This window comes from Acanthochromis polyacanthus, chromosome 4, assembly GCF_021347895.1.
Source record: "Acanthochromis polyacanthus isolate Apoly-LR-REF ecotype Palm Island chromosome 4, KAUST_Apoly_ChrSc, whole genome shotgun sequence".
NCBI classification, from domain to species: domain Eukaryota; kingdom Metazoa; phylum Chordata; class Actinopteri; family Pomacentridae; genus Acanthochromis; species Acanthochromis polyacanthus.
The window spans coordinates 265,119-281,170 of NC_067116.1; the positions used below are offsets into that span (position 1 = coordinate 265,119).

Genomic DNA, 16,052 nt, shown 5'->3' on the forward strand with positions numbered 1-16,052 from the left:
CTCTGGTAACCCAAACTACTTTTGAACAGTAGTGTATAAACATAGCATGGAACTAAAGTAAACAGGTCAACAAGTAAGACTCATGGAAGCATTTATATGTGAGTGAAAAAAGTGAGGTGTAGGAAAGAGTGTATATATGTATGTACGCATGTAAGAAGATCTGATATGATCAACAGGAGCAACAGTCAACCACAATCTGTTGGAGTTTAAGCTTGAAGGTGGTGAGTGGAGTCAAAGTTAAAGTTTAGGGTGTTTTGAAAGGTGTTCCAGTTGTTAGCTGCTGCAAAGCGAAAAGAGTTACAGCCACAAATAGAAGTATTGGAGATGATGAGCTTTAAGTATTCACTAGACCTGGTACGATATGAATTATGGGGGAGATGAAGAAGAGAACATACGTAGGGAGTGTCTTGCCAGAATTGAATTAAAATGTGAAAAGATTGGACAGATTGTAATTTGAAACTTGTTACATCTTTCAAAATTGCTTGTGTTGGTTTTACGGCATTCAGACTTGATGTTTTGATTCAGTATCACAGTTTAACTTTGTTTGCAGCAAGTAGCATTTTACAGTGAGAAGAAGCTCTGATAAACCCACTGGGCTCCTACTATCCAACACCAAATTAACAGACAGACATATGGAATGGTGGATTTAAAGAAAGTGGCACATTTATCAGCAGTTTAACGCAGAAGGAAAAACAGAACTTCTTTACATATTGTGTATTGAGAAATCAAGAATTCTATCACATATTAAAAATTAATGGCTGTAATAAGAGTCAGAGTTTAGGATATATATTGTATATAACTTCGCTGGTTTCCCGCTGAAATCAGTTTTGGTTTATGTCCTCACTTTTGCTAGGTAACGTCATAAAGCTCAGGTTTAAGACAGCAAACTTCCTTGACCCCTGACAGACTAACATGACTGACCTCTTGCCAGATGGCCTCCATACAAAGCCTCGGCATCACCTCTGTGCGAACTTCTGTATCTCAAAACAATCTCTCACTGGATCATTTTTTTCACTGGTCATGTTAGCAATCATGTAGTGTCATGTTTCTGTCCACTATGTAATATTTACTCTCTTTTAGCTCTGTTTTTGGTCACTACCAACTTCCACAGTTCTTAAATGGTGCTAAATGTGCCGCTACATTCACTGATCAATGTCAGCTCACTCCTCCTGTGGCAGAAAATTATTCTGCAGAGTTGAGTTAGTCAATTTAAAATAGTAAAGTAGGAGGCTGGAGAACTAAAACTATAGGCTTCTCACTGCTCAAATATTTACAGGAACCACCCAAAATTCGATCTTTCAGCCTTTCTGTTTATTACAGTGTACGATCCAACAGTAACACTAACTTGAAGTGTATCAAAGCAGTAATAAATAGCAGTAACTGAATGTAGCTCCATGTCTATGAGCACACAGAAAAACAATAATGAAGGACTATTATGTTAGCCGACATTGAGATAGCAAAATTTGAGATAGGAATGCTGCTACTTGAAAACATCAAGAGAGCAGAAAATGTTGCTTTTTACAACGCTAAGGAATTCAGCGGAGTTATGTGACGATCATCGTACGTTTGTCCGTCTGTTTGTCTGTCTGTCTGTCTGTTGCATCATTACTCAAAAACAGATGGACGGATTTGGATGAAATTTACAGGGAAGGTCAGAAATGACATAATGTCTGGATAATATAGTTATATAAGTCTGGATCCACAGATTTGTTAAAGAGTTCTGTATCATTGTGAGATAGCGGCATGGCGTCATTGTAACCATGACAAGTGAACACTACATCAGCTGCCTGCTGACGATCGCATGATTGTGATCCTACTACAAATCCACCGCTGTGGACTTATCAGGACTTTTCGTCCCATCAATTCCCGCCCGCTACATATTTAGGTCACGCATTCAGTATCCGTACATAATGTACACATCCATAAACACACCTGTGCTCAGCGCAAGGTCATTTTTTATAAAGATTTCATCCGTACGGAAAATCAAATGATACAAAGACTGAGCAGCCTTGGCGGGCTCTCTGAGTTCCTTTCTTGTTGTATCTGCATTCTCCAAGATTGAACCAATTAGTTTTCAGACACAACAAAGTACCTACCATGGATGAGATAATATTTTTATTCTGCAAAAAACGATCCTGAAAGAAGTTCTACAGAAGCGGTTCTTGCAGTCAGAACAACACAAAGGTTCAGTCTGACCTAAAGCGACCCTCAAGTTTCAGCTGTGCAAAACAGACAAATGAGCTCACTTTAAAGCTTGGTAAACTAGCAGAGTAGACAGTTTTAAGTAAGTGAATGAGCACTTCTTGATCACATGGTCATTTGATTTAGTCATAAGTACATTTGGTGAATGCTTTGAATTTCAGATGTAATTCTGTGAATCTCTCTCACACGGTTGTTATGACAGATATCTCGTTGGCCCGTCTCTGCCTGTAGTCGAACGTTGCAAGAGGGAAACAAATCTGAGAGAACACAGATGGATTCAGTCCAAACACAGATCTCTGGTAGAGATAACAGTTTTCAGGTGCACGTCATGTTGCACAATAAGCCAAAACAGGGACAGACAAACACTCATCCAATGGATGACACATTCAGATGTGAAGACGGCTCCCACACTGCTCTCCTCGTGGTATTTACTGTCAGCATGATGACTGCGTGACAATACCATCTCTGCATCACCATTACACTCCGTAACACACACACTCTGTCTGCTGGATACGATGACTGCATGATACAGTTCATAAAATAGTATTCTCAGGAAACTGGTATCATCCATTTATCTATAATCTGATATTAATCACAACCTCCCCTTGGAAGTTACACAGTGTTACTCTTATGATTGCACTAGTGTTAAAGTGCATTCTGTTTATATTGAGACTTACAACAGGCTGCTTTGGGTGTCAGAAATAGAACTTTAATTTACATCCTGTCAGAAAACATGGAAATACAGGATGCAAATCTGTATTCAAATGTGGTTCTAACAAGAACTTGTTTCAAACATATCAACATGCCTACTTTCTCCTTGTGGCTTCTGCTTCCAGAAAGGTCACCAGCGGTTTTCATTTCGACACATTTCTTGGCTCATTTTACAGCTGGCAACAATTCACTGCTGTATTTAAATTACAAATGCTTGATATATGGTCATTAGGGAATCAGTTGTTTATAATTAAGTTGTTAATTATAGGTATGTTTGTACGAACACGGTCAAACTGTGCAGCTAAACATTGCCAAACTTAACCACGTTCTTCCACAGCCCCCTTTAATTTCTCCTCTGCTTTCATTCACATCCCCCTATATCTCCCTTAAATACACACACACACACACACACACACACACACCACACACACACCACACACACACACACACACACACACACACACACACACACACACACACACACACGTTTGTACTTCTATCTTAGTGAGGACATCCATAGGTGTAATGCATTTCCTAGAGCCTTACCCTAACCTTAACCATCACAACTGATTGCCTAACCCTAATCCTTACCCTAACCCTAACCAAACCTCAATTCATACCTGTTCTCTAAAAACAAGTCTTCACCCTCAAACATGGCTGTTTCAAAGTGAGGACCGGCCAAAATGTCCTCACTTTGTAAAAATGTCCTCACTTTGACAGTTAAATGCAGAAAATGGTACTCACCATGTAGCAAGTACAAGAACACACACACACACACACACACACACACACACACACACACACACACACACACACTCAAACAGTTACAATACCCTCTCTGCAGAACCGTTAGGCTCCCTCACATCATACACTCTGACTGCTGGTTACAGACTGTAAACATTAACAAGAGGCCTCTGAGTTCACCCACAGAGAACAGAGTACGTCACCCCCTTTAAACAGAACACAAATATGTCCACGCTCCCTCAAACTGCCATAAACACACACACGCACACACTTACAGTTGCAAACATTGCATGCAGAAAGCAGAGCTGTGTCAAAGCAAACTGCCAAACTTCTCTTTGTCTAAACATGAAACTGAGTCCGGCTGCATGCGGGTCAGCTTCAACAATACGGCTACTGATAATCACTGCACGTTACAGAAGCTGTTTCATTCTCAGCTCTGGCTCCTTCCTTCTGTTGAATAGACTTTCATGGTGTTCTGGAGGGATAGTGTGATATATTTTAGGCACTTGGTTGCTGTTTTATGTTATATTTCCGTGCCACTAAGTTTCAGAAGGTAGTATTCTGCCTGTTGCTTTTCCACAGGTAATTCCAAAGGACAATTTTCATCCAAAACCTATTTAAAATATAATGTTTATAAATGCACAACAGTAACTGTATTATCTCCATCACTTACAGTCAAGCAGCCACCTCCAGTCACAGGACAGTCACCTCAGCTCCAGTCTCACTCCACCTCTTTACTCATTTTTGGATTAGCCTGGAATTAGAATGAGTCAGGGACTGCCAGGACTGAGACACCTGGAGCTATCACACGAGCTTTAAAGCTTATCTTTAGGAAACCTTTACATCAGTGATGGCTCATCCATTTTTATACAGTCTGGAACTAAAACATTTAAAGGTTAAACATCTTCAAGAACCAGAACGGGAGGTCCAGCTGCTTTTTATTGAATCTATGATTAAGCTGGTCGTGTGGCAGAAAATGACTATGCTGCTGTTTGTATGTGTGAGATGAGATCAGAGACAGATCCTCTACCAGAGCGTACTGTAAGGTTAGACTTTAGAGTTTTTCATTGTGGTAAGAGAGATGTTGGCTGTTACAGCTTCTCTCATTTGGTTCAAACTAAAGCTAAACATTGTCTCTGGTTACCTGTTTAGATTAGAAATGTTTTAAAGACTTCACTACAGAGCGTAGAGCTGAAGAGAGACAAGCATCAGCCGAAAGGATTATTCCAACCAACACAATAAATGTTTTTATTATTCACTAATAACTGATGTAACTGGGGCTGGAGTCTTAGGGTGAAGGCAGGGTTCACCTTGGACAGATCACCAGTCTATCACAGGACTACACATAGATAGAAACAATCACACTCACATTCACTCATGTGGACAGTTTAGAGAATCACCAATCAACTTCAAGCCAGAGCCCTCAGTGAGAACCCATACAGGCACAGGGAGAACATGCAAACTCCACACAGAAGGCCTCTGAACTCCAAGGATCTTCTAGATGGGAGGCGACAGCACTAACCACCCCATCTACAGCTTTCAGACAGTCTTCCATTGAGACATCAAGTCAGTAAACATTCTTACTGTGACCAGGTCTGATGACCCTCGACTGCAGCTCATAGACTTTGGATGTGTCCACTTGGTAAAGCAGACCACACTGCTGCAGCTCCTGTTCTTCATCCAGCTGTTGGTCAGAGAGATGACATTGCTTTAAATCTCAATCTGCTCCCTAATCTCTTTTCGTTTATTGTAAGAAGCCCTGTGTATGAATTAAGAGAGTTTGACACGTGGTCGGTCCTCCACAGTCTGACAGCTGAACACATTGCTGAACGTAAACCATTCACCAGCGCTGCTCCAAAGTGAGACCGGTTGAAGTTGATACAGGAAGAGAGTTTTGGTGTGAACTCCAAGCAGTTTTTTCCTTCCAACAGATCACTGCAGCTTCAGTCTGATCTATCTTCTCTCAGACTGACAGGACTCAGTGAAGGTGTGTTTGTATCTGAACCCTGAAGATTTGGTCGACCCGGAACAGAAGTAGCAGCACCTCTGATTCATGATGCTGCTCCATCCTTCACCGAAATACATGAACCTGGTCTTTCATAACTTTAAACGAGCTCCAGTATTTTGTTTTGATTAATTATTGAGAAATAAAAGTAATTCAAATAACTTCAGCTATATAGCTAGTGAGGTTAGCTTAGCACACAAACCTTAGTTCAGTCCAAAGGCAACACAGGAACATGACACAATTCAGTACATGAATAGGACAATAGTGAGCACAACAAACATTATGATCCCACAGACACGTGTTGGTCCAGAAATGAAAGTGAAATAAAGGTGTTTCAAATCCTGGCTAATGTTGCTTGCTATCTTTGGACCAGCTTGGGAAATATCTGATAAGAGCTGGGAGTTTCACAGTAAGCTGAACTGTATTTTCATGCTTACAATATGAAACGTGTCAATGTCAGCATGTTAGACGTCACTAAAGAGACACTGATGTCTGTAATCATTTGGCTGAGGTCCAACACAAACACAGATTCCTTTACAAAGCAACACAAAAGCAGTCAGTCTCCACAAGATTAATAATCTGGCCCTTGACCTGGCCTTTTGTAGTGTTTGTGTGTTGAACTGAAAGCAGCACTGAGCTCAGCAGGTTGTTGTTTCTTGTGGAGTTTATGGATCTGTAGCTGTTTACAGCCTAAACTCCATTTAAACCTGTAGTTATGCAATTTAGATCTCTGCAACAGTGGGACTGACTGTTTTATCATGAATACGCTGTACACATGTATATTTTATCATCACTGATGAGACTTATGTACGTGATGGGAATCTAAAATAATGTCATTAGTTTCATACATATTTTATACGTTTTGAAACTTTTCTGCAGCACACTAGAAGCTACATGAAAATCACTGCCCTATTGAACTATTATCTCAAACAGTACAAATGTAAACATAAATTAATTTCTGTTGATCTCAGCTTCCACAGATAATCCTCAGAAAGATCCTTCATATCTGTGGTACCAGGACGGCCCTTGATATGCTCTGAAGAGGACGAAAGACAGAGATTAGACTGTGATGCTGATGCCGTACTTCAGCTACTTTACTGTAAAACATCATGCAGGACTTTACAACAATAAACTCTTTTTTCCTGTAAACCATTACTTTTGTATTTTCAAACTGTTCTGCAGCTAGAGTTCTTCTAACCTGAATTGCTGCGTTGAGTGGATCCACTGCTAACACTTCATTAATGCAAAATTTTAACACATTAGCTTATTCTCCAGCATGCACTGTGGCGTATCAGTCCTCTTATTAACCTCGATTAAAGGTTTCTTTGATTAAGAGAGTTCAGGGATATCATTTGTTCATTCTACTGTATTAAAAAACTTGTTGAACATGTATTTCATGTCAGTCCAGATCAACATTTGTGATAAATTGTACATTTTTGGTCTATTTATGACCATTTCCCTCAGTGGGAGCACCTTCCCAGCAAAAGCTGCTCAGCCAGATCATTCCTCTCTACACTGTGTTTAACTCACACTGTAAATTCCCGATAACTTGGCTGTGATCTCCACCTGGACGCCAGCAGTGAGACAGTAACTCTCGTGTTGTACCGGGCGGTTTGCTGTGTGAGGCTCAGACTGACAGACATGCTACCTGCTGGCTTTGATCACATGCTGCTGACACACAGCGCTACTCCTGCCTCCCCATGTGTTAACAGACATCACATTTCACCCCAAAACAGGCTGAAAAACACCATCCACTCCCACTCCCCTCACCTTGACCCCCTCATGACATCAGAGTTTCCATGGGAACCTGTCACGTCTAAACAGGGCCGCGCAGACAGCAGCCAAGTCATGATGTCATTGACACTTCAAAGCACAAGTTTAATGAAGGGCATGTGGAGCTTGGAGAGGGAGAGCGAAAGAGCAAGAAATACATTGTTTTTGAGGGTAATTAGTACAAATTTGCTGTAACTGTGTCATGTTTATACTGAATCTTATGAAGTTACACAACTGCTTTGGCAAAGTAGACATAGTGCTAGTAAGACCACCCAAAGAAAGAAGGAGATATGAATACAGTCCTTTTTCTATAGCTCAAACATAGTGCTGCAGTGGAAGTGTTCAGCAGAGTTGGAGAGCAGGAAGGTCCCTGGTTCCTAGAATGGGAATGTGGCAGTACAGGCATCAGTGGGTGGTCATGCCTAATTGGCAATGACATAGCCAACCACCCGAGGCGCACCCACTTATAAGAGGGGCGATCCCTACCTGCCATCTCTCTCTCGCTGCTCCTGACAGGTGATGTCATTTCCGGACCGGACGCTTTGCTTCGGACAGAGTGGCCGACTTGGTGCTCTCCAGGCTCATGTGTGTGTGTCATCTGAATGGCCTGCTGTGGTGGACGCTGGTAGCTGTGCGGTACCCTCTCCCTCTTCGTGGTGTGTGTGTCATACTGGTTGACCTGCTAACTGATCCCTCTGCTAATGGTGCGAGTGACGTCTGCAAATGGTGCGTGAGTGACGTCAGCATCTGCTGACCAGGTTTGCGGCCAGAACTCGAAACATACATAGCCACCAGCTACGGGGGACCGCTGCTGCTTTGTCTTTGTTTCCTTTTATGCTGCTTTTGCTTTTGTTTTGTCTCTTGGTTGTTGCTTTTTGCACCAAGGTTTTAATTGGCATTTAATGTAGGTATTTTAATGTGGCGATTGTGAATAGTGGGGTTAGATCCCTCTCCACATTTGTTTATTTCTTTTGTTTTTGTTCTCATTAGTTACTTTATTCAGTTTCTCTGCCTGTTTGCTTAATCTGTTATCTAATTTCTTTTGGTTTTGATATTTTGTCTGGGCAGAGGTTATTATTTTTGTTAATTGAATTGTGTTAATGTGACCCCACTAATTTCTTTTGTTGTTGTTCCCTTTAGTTGCTGAGGTCCGGTGGTGGTGGAGGTGACCTGGTGGCGGGGTTCCCCCCCCCTTCTCGTGTGCTGTGCTTCCCTGGGTTCTAGGTCTCCTCACTGAGTGTGTGCTGTGTGTGACTGTCACGTGTGCCTGGGTGCTTATATTTTTGGTTGGGGATTCTCCACCGACCTGTAGCCTACACACCCCGGTAAGCCTCAGCGTTAATTTAGTTTCCCCCGTTCATTTGTCCCTGTGTGAATGGTATTTTAGTGTTTTAACTTGTCTGTTAAATAAAGAATATGTTTTTTTGAATGGAAACGTGTCTTCTCGCCCCTGAGTAAAACGAACTTGTGTGCCTTAAGGGTGAACTTGATTGAAAACTTACTTCCTGGGGCGAAATTCCCCAGGTGGCGTTGTCGGTAACAATATAGTTAGTGTATGATTTGACCAAGACTGTCATACTACAGCCGCTCCGTAACACCCCCTCGTCTCGCCACAATCTGGCGTTGTCGGCAGGATTTACTCATTTAACGGCAGAGACACGTGTTCCTCCTTTGTTTTGCTTGGTGTTTGTATATATGTATCTTTTTCTTCTTTCCTGTGCCCTAACGATGTTTTTCTTGTAGGCACATTGAAGCAGTGGTGTTTACGGAGACAGAGCAGCAGTAGTTCCCCAGTCGTCCCTTGCGTAGGTTTTGGTGAGAACCCTTCCACACACTTCACCTGTCGGCCTCATATCCAAGCATACTTATTAGCCTGTTAAGTTTTGCTGTAGTCATGGAGACCGAGTTGCAGGAACTCCAGGAATTGGTGGCCCAGTTAAAAGCTGACAATGAGCGCTTGCGGCGTGAACAGGTTGACCCTAGTGCCGGTCCATCCACTTCATCTGCCCCACCTACTGCCGCCTCCACTGTTAGTGTCCCTGTAACAGAGAGACTAGTTTTCGTGCCCCGAGATAGGAAGTGTCCCATCTTCAGGGGGAGGACAGGCATAGGGTTGGGTGAGTGGGTTGAAGAAATACAGGCATGCATGAGGGCCCGACATTTATCCCGGTCTGAACAGGCGTTTTTCATATTCGATCACCTAGAGGGAGAGGCTAGAGAGGAGATTAAGTATCGCTCCAGTGCAGAGAGGGGAGATCCTGACACAGTATTGGCCATTTTACAGGAGCTGTATGGGTGCTCTGAGTCGTATGTTGCTCTGCAGGAGGCTTTCTTCTCCAGGAGGCAGCAAGAGGGAGAAACTCTTCAGGAGTTCTCTCTAGCCTTGATGGGCCTCATGGAGAAAGTGGAGCAGCGTGCGCCTAGTCACATGCCCAATTCAGCAGCCCTGTTGAGAGACCAATTTGTTGAGCATGTGCTAGATAGCTCCCTGCGTCGTGAGCTGAAGCAGTTGGTGCGTAGACAGCCTGATTACACCTTGCTTGATGTCCGGGCAGAGGCGATCCGGTGGGAGCGCGAGGGTTTGCCTGGTGGTGCGAGGGGTCGCAGTCACTCTGTCCCCTCTGTGTTTGGTGTTCAGTACGGTGTTCATGTTGGCCCACAGGAAACTGTCGTTTCACCCCCAGTGTCTGAGATGGCTGAGCTGAGAGAGATGCTCAAGCGTCAGCAGGAGCAACTCAGTCAGCTCACTCAAAGCATTGCTCTCCTGCAGACCTCTCACCAGTATAGTCGTCCACCCCGAAATGGTCCAGTAATATGCCGGCGCTGTCACCAGCCTGGTCATTTTGCGAGGGACTGTCAAGTGCATGTTCCTCCTCCTTCACTGTCCCATTCACAGCCCCCATCCAATTCTGCTGCGCGGTCTCATTCTGCATCAGTGTCGGAAAACTAGTGCCCACCGAACTGCAGAGCCACAGTTTGGGTGGGGTCGCTACTGGCTCACAGGTTGCTTCAGCTAGTTTAGAGGCTTCTAAACTGATTTCGTCTTGTCCCCATTTAGGTGTGGACATGGGTGGGGTAAGGGTGCCCTGTTTAGTAGATACTGGTTCCATGGTGTCTACTATCTCTGAGAGCTTTTTCCGCCAGCACTTTGAGCCTTGGGGTCAGGAGCGCCTTCAATCATGCCACTGGTTGCAGCTTAGGGCTGCTAATGGCCTGGAGATCCCTTATATTGGCTATCTAGAGCTAGAGGTACATCTTTGCGGCAAGTTGATGTCACACTGCGGAGTGTTGGTTGTGAGGGACCCTCCTGGTGGTGTGCCTGCACAGGTGCCTGGCGTTTTGGGGATGAACATCATCCGTAAGTGCTACCAAGAACTTTTTGGGCAGCATGGCGCAGCTTTGTTTTCTCAGCCCTGTGTCTGTGGGTCCCCAGAGCCTGTTGTGCGGGCGCTGCAGCAGTGCCATCGTGCTAGCACTGAGGCCCCACAGGACAGTCCAGGGAAGGTAAAAGTCAGGGGTAAGAGAGCTTGGCGCATTCCTGGTGGTGTCATGAAGATCGTGGCAGCCACATGTTCTGAGGTATTTTCAGAGTCCACTGTGTTGTTTGAACCATTGGACTCCGGGTTGCCTGCTGGCCTGCTGGCGTCCCCTGCTCTGGTTCGAGTAAGTCGGGGAACTGCATACATACCAGTCGTCAATGTGGGTTCAACAGATGTGCTATTGTACCCCCGCACTGTTGTCGGCACATTAGACGCGGTAAATGTCGTCAGCCTTCCATCCGGCGTCACTGAGGTTCCGTCAGGGGTGGCCACTGTCTTGTCTCAAACTGTTTCCCCCACAGTGCAGCAGCAGGTGGACGACATAGACCTGTCCTCATTGTCATCTGGGGAGCAGGGTCAGGTGCGGTCCCTGCTTAGGCAATACACCCCTGTCTTTTCAGCTCACGATGGAGACTTGGGCTGCACAAATCTGGTCTCTCATGATATCCCTCTGGTTGATGATGCTCCCGTTCGCCAACGCTATCGGCGCATTCCTCCCTCTGAATATGAGGCAGTGAAAGAGCACATCAACCAGCTGTTGTCATCACAGGTCATTCGAGAGAGTAGCAGTCCCTATGCGTCTCCTATCGTGTTAGTTAGGAAAAAGGATGGTAGCCTTCGTATGTGTGTTGATTACCGACAGCTGAACAGCAAAACCAGAAAGGACGCCTTCCCTTTGCCACGCATAGAGGAGTCTTTAGACGCGTTGTCTGGTGCCCGCTGGTTTTCGACTCTGGACCTGGCTAGTGGCTACAACCAGGTACCGGTGACTGAGACAGACCGACCAAAGACTGCCTTCTGTACGCCATTCGGCTTGTTTGAATGGAACAGGATGCCCTTTGGTCTTTGTAATGCCCCTGGCACGTTTCAGAGGCTAATGCAGCGCATCTTTGGAGATCAACAGTGTCAGTCCCTGTTGTTGTATCTGGATGACATTGTTGTGTTTTCGTCAACTGTGGAGCAGCACTTAGAGAGACTGGATGTTGTGCTAAGCAGGCTCAAACAGGAAGGCCTCAAAGCAAAGCTCAGCAAATGCTCCTTTTTCCAGAAGGAGGTGCATTACTTGGGCCATGTAATCTCTGGTGATGGTGTTTCCACTGACCCGAGTAAGATCGAGGTGGTTGCCAACTGGCCGATTCCCTCCACAGTGTCAGATTTGCGGTCTTTTCTTGGGTTTGCCAGTTACTACAGGCGGTTTGTGGAGGGCTTCGCCAAGTTGGCAGCCCCTCTGCATAAGGCTGTGGCCGAGTGGGGCCGTGTAAGAACTGGTAATTCTGGGCGTGGCATCATTGGGTGTTGGACCACTGAGTGTCAAGAGAGTTTTCAGGTACTGAAGGCCAGGCTTACCACCGCCCCAGTACTGGCCTATGCCGACTTTTCACTTCCTTTTATTTTGGAAATAGATGCAAGCCATGGTGGCTTGGGTGCCGTGCTCTCCCAGGAGCAAGCTGGTAAGGTGAGGCCAGTAGCCTACGCGAGCCGAGGTTTGCGGCCCACCGAGAGGAACATGGCAAATTATAGCTCCATGAAGCTGGAGTTTTTGGCCCTTAAGTGGGCTCTGACGGAAAAGTTCAGGGAATATTTGTTGGGTCATAAGTGTGTTGTCTACACGGACAACAACCCATTGAGTCATCTGTCCTCCGCTAAATTGGGCGCCACCGAGCAGCGGTGGGCAGCCCAACTTGCTGCATTTGACTTTGAAATAAAGTACCGGTCGGGGAGGAGTAATAAAAATGCAGACGCCCTCTCCCGTCAGCACCCACCTGGCCCTCAGGATGTGGGAGCTATGCTCCCAGGTACTGTCATTCCAACTGCGTTGCAACAAGCTTTGGCATCAAAAGAGGTTGAGGTAAATTTAAATGCAATTTCTGCCTTACCACAACACACTCCTTCTGACATTCGTGCCCTTCAGCAGGCTGACCCTGTTATTGAGGAGCTGTTGAGGTTTTGGAGGCGAAGGCAACGTCCCAGCCACGAGGAGCGGCAACAGTTGTCGCTACCTGCGTTGGCTCTGCTCCGGCAGTGGGACCGCCTCATTGAGAAGGATGGTGTTCTTTATCGCCAAGTGTTTCATTCAGACGGTGGTGAAGCTGTGCTGCAGTTATTGCTACCAGTGGCACTGACCGACGAGGTTTTGACTCAGCTTCACCAGGAGCATGGCCATCAAGGGGTGGAGCGAACGCTGGCCCTCCTGCGGGCTAGGTGTTATTGGCCTGGCATGTCCTCTGCTGTTGCTCAGTGGTGCCAGACCTGTGAGCGGTGTCAGGTTGCAAAGGATGTCCACCCAATAGCTCGCAGCTTTTTGGGGCATCTGTTGGCATCACGCCCAAATGAGATCCTGGCAGTTGATTACACCTGTCTCGAGCCTGCCCAGAACGGCATGGAAAACATCTTGGTGATGACAGATGTTTTTAGTAAGTATACCGTAGCTGTCCCCACCCGCGATCAGCGTGCCTCCACTGTGGCCAAGGTCCTTGTGTCTGAGTGGTTTTATAAGTTTGGCGTACCTGCTCGGTTACACTCAGACCAGGGTCGTAATTTTGAGAGCGCTTTGATCCAACAGCTTTGCAGCCTGTATGGTATTGTTAAATCGCGCACTACCCCGTACCATCCAGCTGGCAATGGTCAGTGTGAGCGATTTAACCGCACCCTCCACAACTTGCTGCGCACTTTGCCAGTCTCCCGGAAAAGGGACTGGAATTCATGTTTGCCTCAGGTTCTGTACTGTTATAACACCACTCCCCATCAGAGCACTGGAGAGTCGCCCTTCCTCCTGATGTTCGGCCAGGAACCGAGGCTCCCAGTGGACTTCCTCTTGGGTCGAGTTGAGAACCCGGTGAGTGGCACCGTTCATGAGTGGGTCCAGGAGCATCAGGCCCGCTTGCAGGTGGCCTTTGATGGAGCCAGAGGACACTTGCAACAGGCAGCTGATCGTAGAAAGAGAAACCACGACCAGCATGTGAAAGATGTGCCTTTGAGTGAGGGTCAGTTGGTGTATGTGCGTGATTTCAGTGCGAGAGGTCCCCATAAGATCCGGGACCGGTGGAGCTCTGCAAGGTACCAGGTGTTGAGAGCCCCTAGGGGAGGTGGTGCTGTATACACCATTGTGCAGATGGATGATCAGTCCAGGGTCAGGCAGGTCCATCGCTCGATGTTGAGGGCTGTGGTTGGGGTGGATCCACCTGCCTCTGTCTCTGTGTCCATTTCACCACCGGTCAGAGAGTCATCCTCCGAAGATGGGAGTTTGGACTGTGACTTGATGGTTCTGAGGCAAGAGACCCCTGGGCCCCCAACTGTCGTGCCCTCCACTCGACCAACTGCAGTGACCCCTACTACACTCCCAGTACTGGTGTCACCATACGACCGAGACATTTCAGAGGGTGGTCCGTTGGCAGTACCACCGTCTGAGTCATCAGCGCCTTTAGTCTCCCCTCCAGAGAACCATGCTGGGCCTAGTGGTGTTGTCCCGCGCAGGACTGCAAGGTCCACTGCCGGCCACCACCCTAATCCCCACCGTCTCCCACAGCTAGTTAGACAGGAGGTGGTTGCTCCTCCTGTGGTTGTGTCAAATGCGGCTTTCGCTTTGTTTCAGCCTTGGAATTAGCGACCGATGCTGGCATTGATTCGTCCATCGTCGGGGCGACGATGCAAGGAGGAGGGATAGAATGTGGCAGTACAGGCATCAGTGGGTGGTCATGCCTAATTGGCAATGACATAGCCAACCACCCGAGGCGCACCCACTTATAAGAGGGGCGATCCCTACCTGCCATCTCTCTCTCGCTGCTCCTGACAGGTGATGTCATTTCCGGACCGGACGCTTTGCTTCGGACAGAGTGGCCGACTTGGTGCTCTCCAGGCTCATGTGTGTGTGTCATCTGAATGGCCTGCTGTGGTGGACGCTGGTAGCTGTGCGGTACCCTCTCCCTCTTTCGTGGTGTGTGTGTCATACTGGTTGACCTGCTAACTGATCCCTCTGCTAATGGTGCGAGTGACGTCTGCAAATGGTGCGTGAGTGACGTCAGCATCTGCTGACCAGGTTTGCGGCCAGAACTCGAAACATACATAGCCACCAGCTACGGGGGACCGCTGCTGCTTTGTCTTTGTTTCCTTTTATGCTGCTTTTGCTTTTGTTTTGTCTCTTGGTTGTTGCTTTTGCACCAAGGTTTTAATTGGCATTTAATGTAGGTATTTTAATGTGGCGATTGTGAATAGTGGGGTTAGATCCCTCTCCACATTTGTTTATTTCTTTTGTTTTTGTTCTCATTAGTTACTTTATTCAGTTTCTCTGCCTGTTTGCTTAATCTGTTATCTAATTTCTTTTGGTTTTGATATTTTGTCTGGGCAGAGGTTATTATTTTTGTTAATTGAATTGTGTTAATGTGACCCCACTAATTTCTTTTGTTGTTGTTCCCTTTAGTTGCTGAGGTCCGGTGGTGGTGGAGGTGACCTGGTGGCGGGGTTCCCCCCCCTTCTCGTGTGCTGTGCTTCCCTGGGTTCTAGGTCTCCTCACTGAGTGTGTGCTGTGTGTGACTGTCACGTGTGCCTGGGTGCTTATATTTTTGGTTGGGGATTCTCCACCGACCTGTAGCCTACACACCCCGGTAAGCCTCAGCGTTAATTTAGTTTCCCCCGTTCATTTGTCCCTGTGTGAATGGTATTTTAGTGTTTTAACTTGTCTGTTAAATAAAGAATATGTTTTTTTGAATGGAAACGTGTCTTCTCGCCCCTGAGTAAAACGAACTTGTGTGCCTTAAGGGTGAACTTGATTGAAAACTTACTTCCTGGGGCGAAATTCCCCAGGTGGCGTTGTCGGTAACAATATAGTTAGTGTATGATTTGACCAAGACTGTCATACTACAGCCGCTCCGTAACACCCCCTCGTCTCGCCACATACCCTAGTGCGCCTGCTCAGTAACAGAATAGGGAGATAAGGTCCTGACATCACTCGCTTATCCCCTGGGGTCGTAGGAAGTTTTCTGTATAACATGGGCTCTTCTTAAAATCCTCTAATGCTGTATAAGATATATGATTTACTTAGCCTATTTCATTGTTTACTTAAAGAATTGTTGGCAGGCGGC

General features: G+C 46.2%; 1 protein-coding gene and 1 long non-coding RNA gene across 2 annotated transcripts in view; one reads left to right on the forward strand and one right to left on the reverse strand.

Moving 5' to 3' along the window:
* The window catches only part of LOC127533707 (NLR family CARD domain-containing protein 3-like), a 258,303-nt gene that overhangs the window by 192,449 nt on the left and 49,802 nt on the right, over positions 1 to 16,052 (reverse strand). The gene's annotated exons all lie outside the window — the stretch shown is intronic.
* Positions 8,325 to 15,685, forward strand: LOC127533579 (uncharacterized). Its single transcript, XR_007941338.1, has 2 exons — positions 8,325 to 9,250; positions 15,392 to 15,685. It is a non-coding gene; the product is annotated as an uncharacterized LOC127533579 (long non-coding RNA).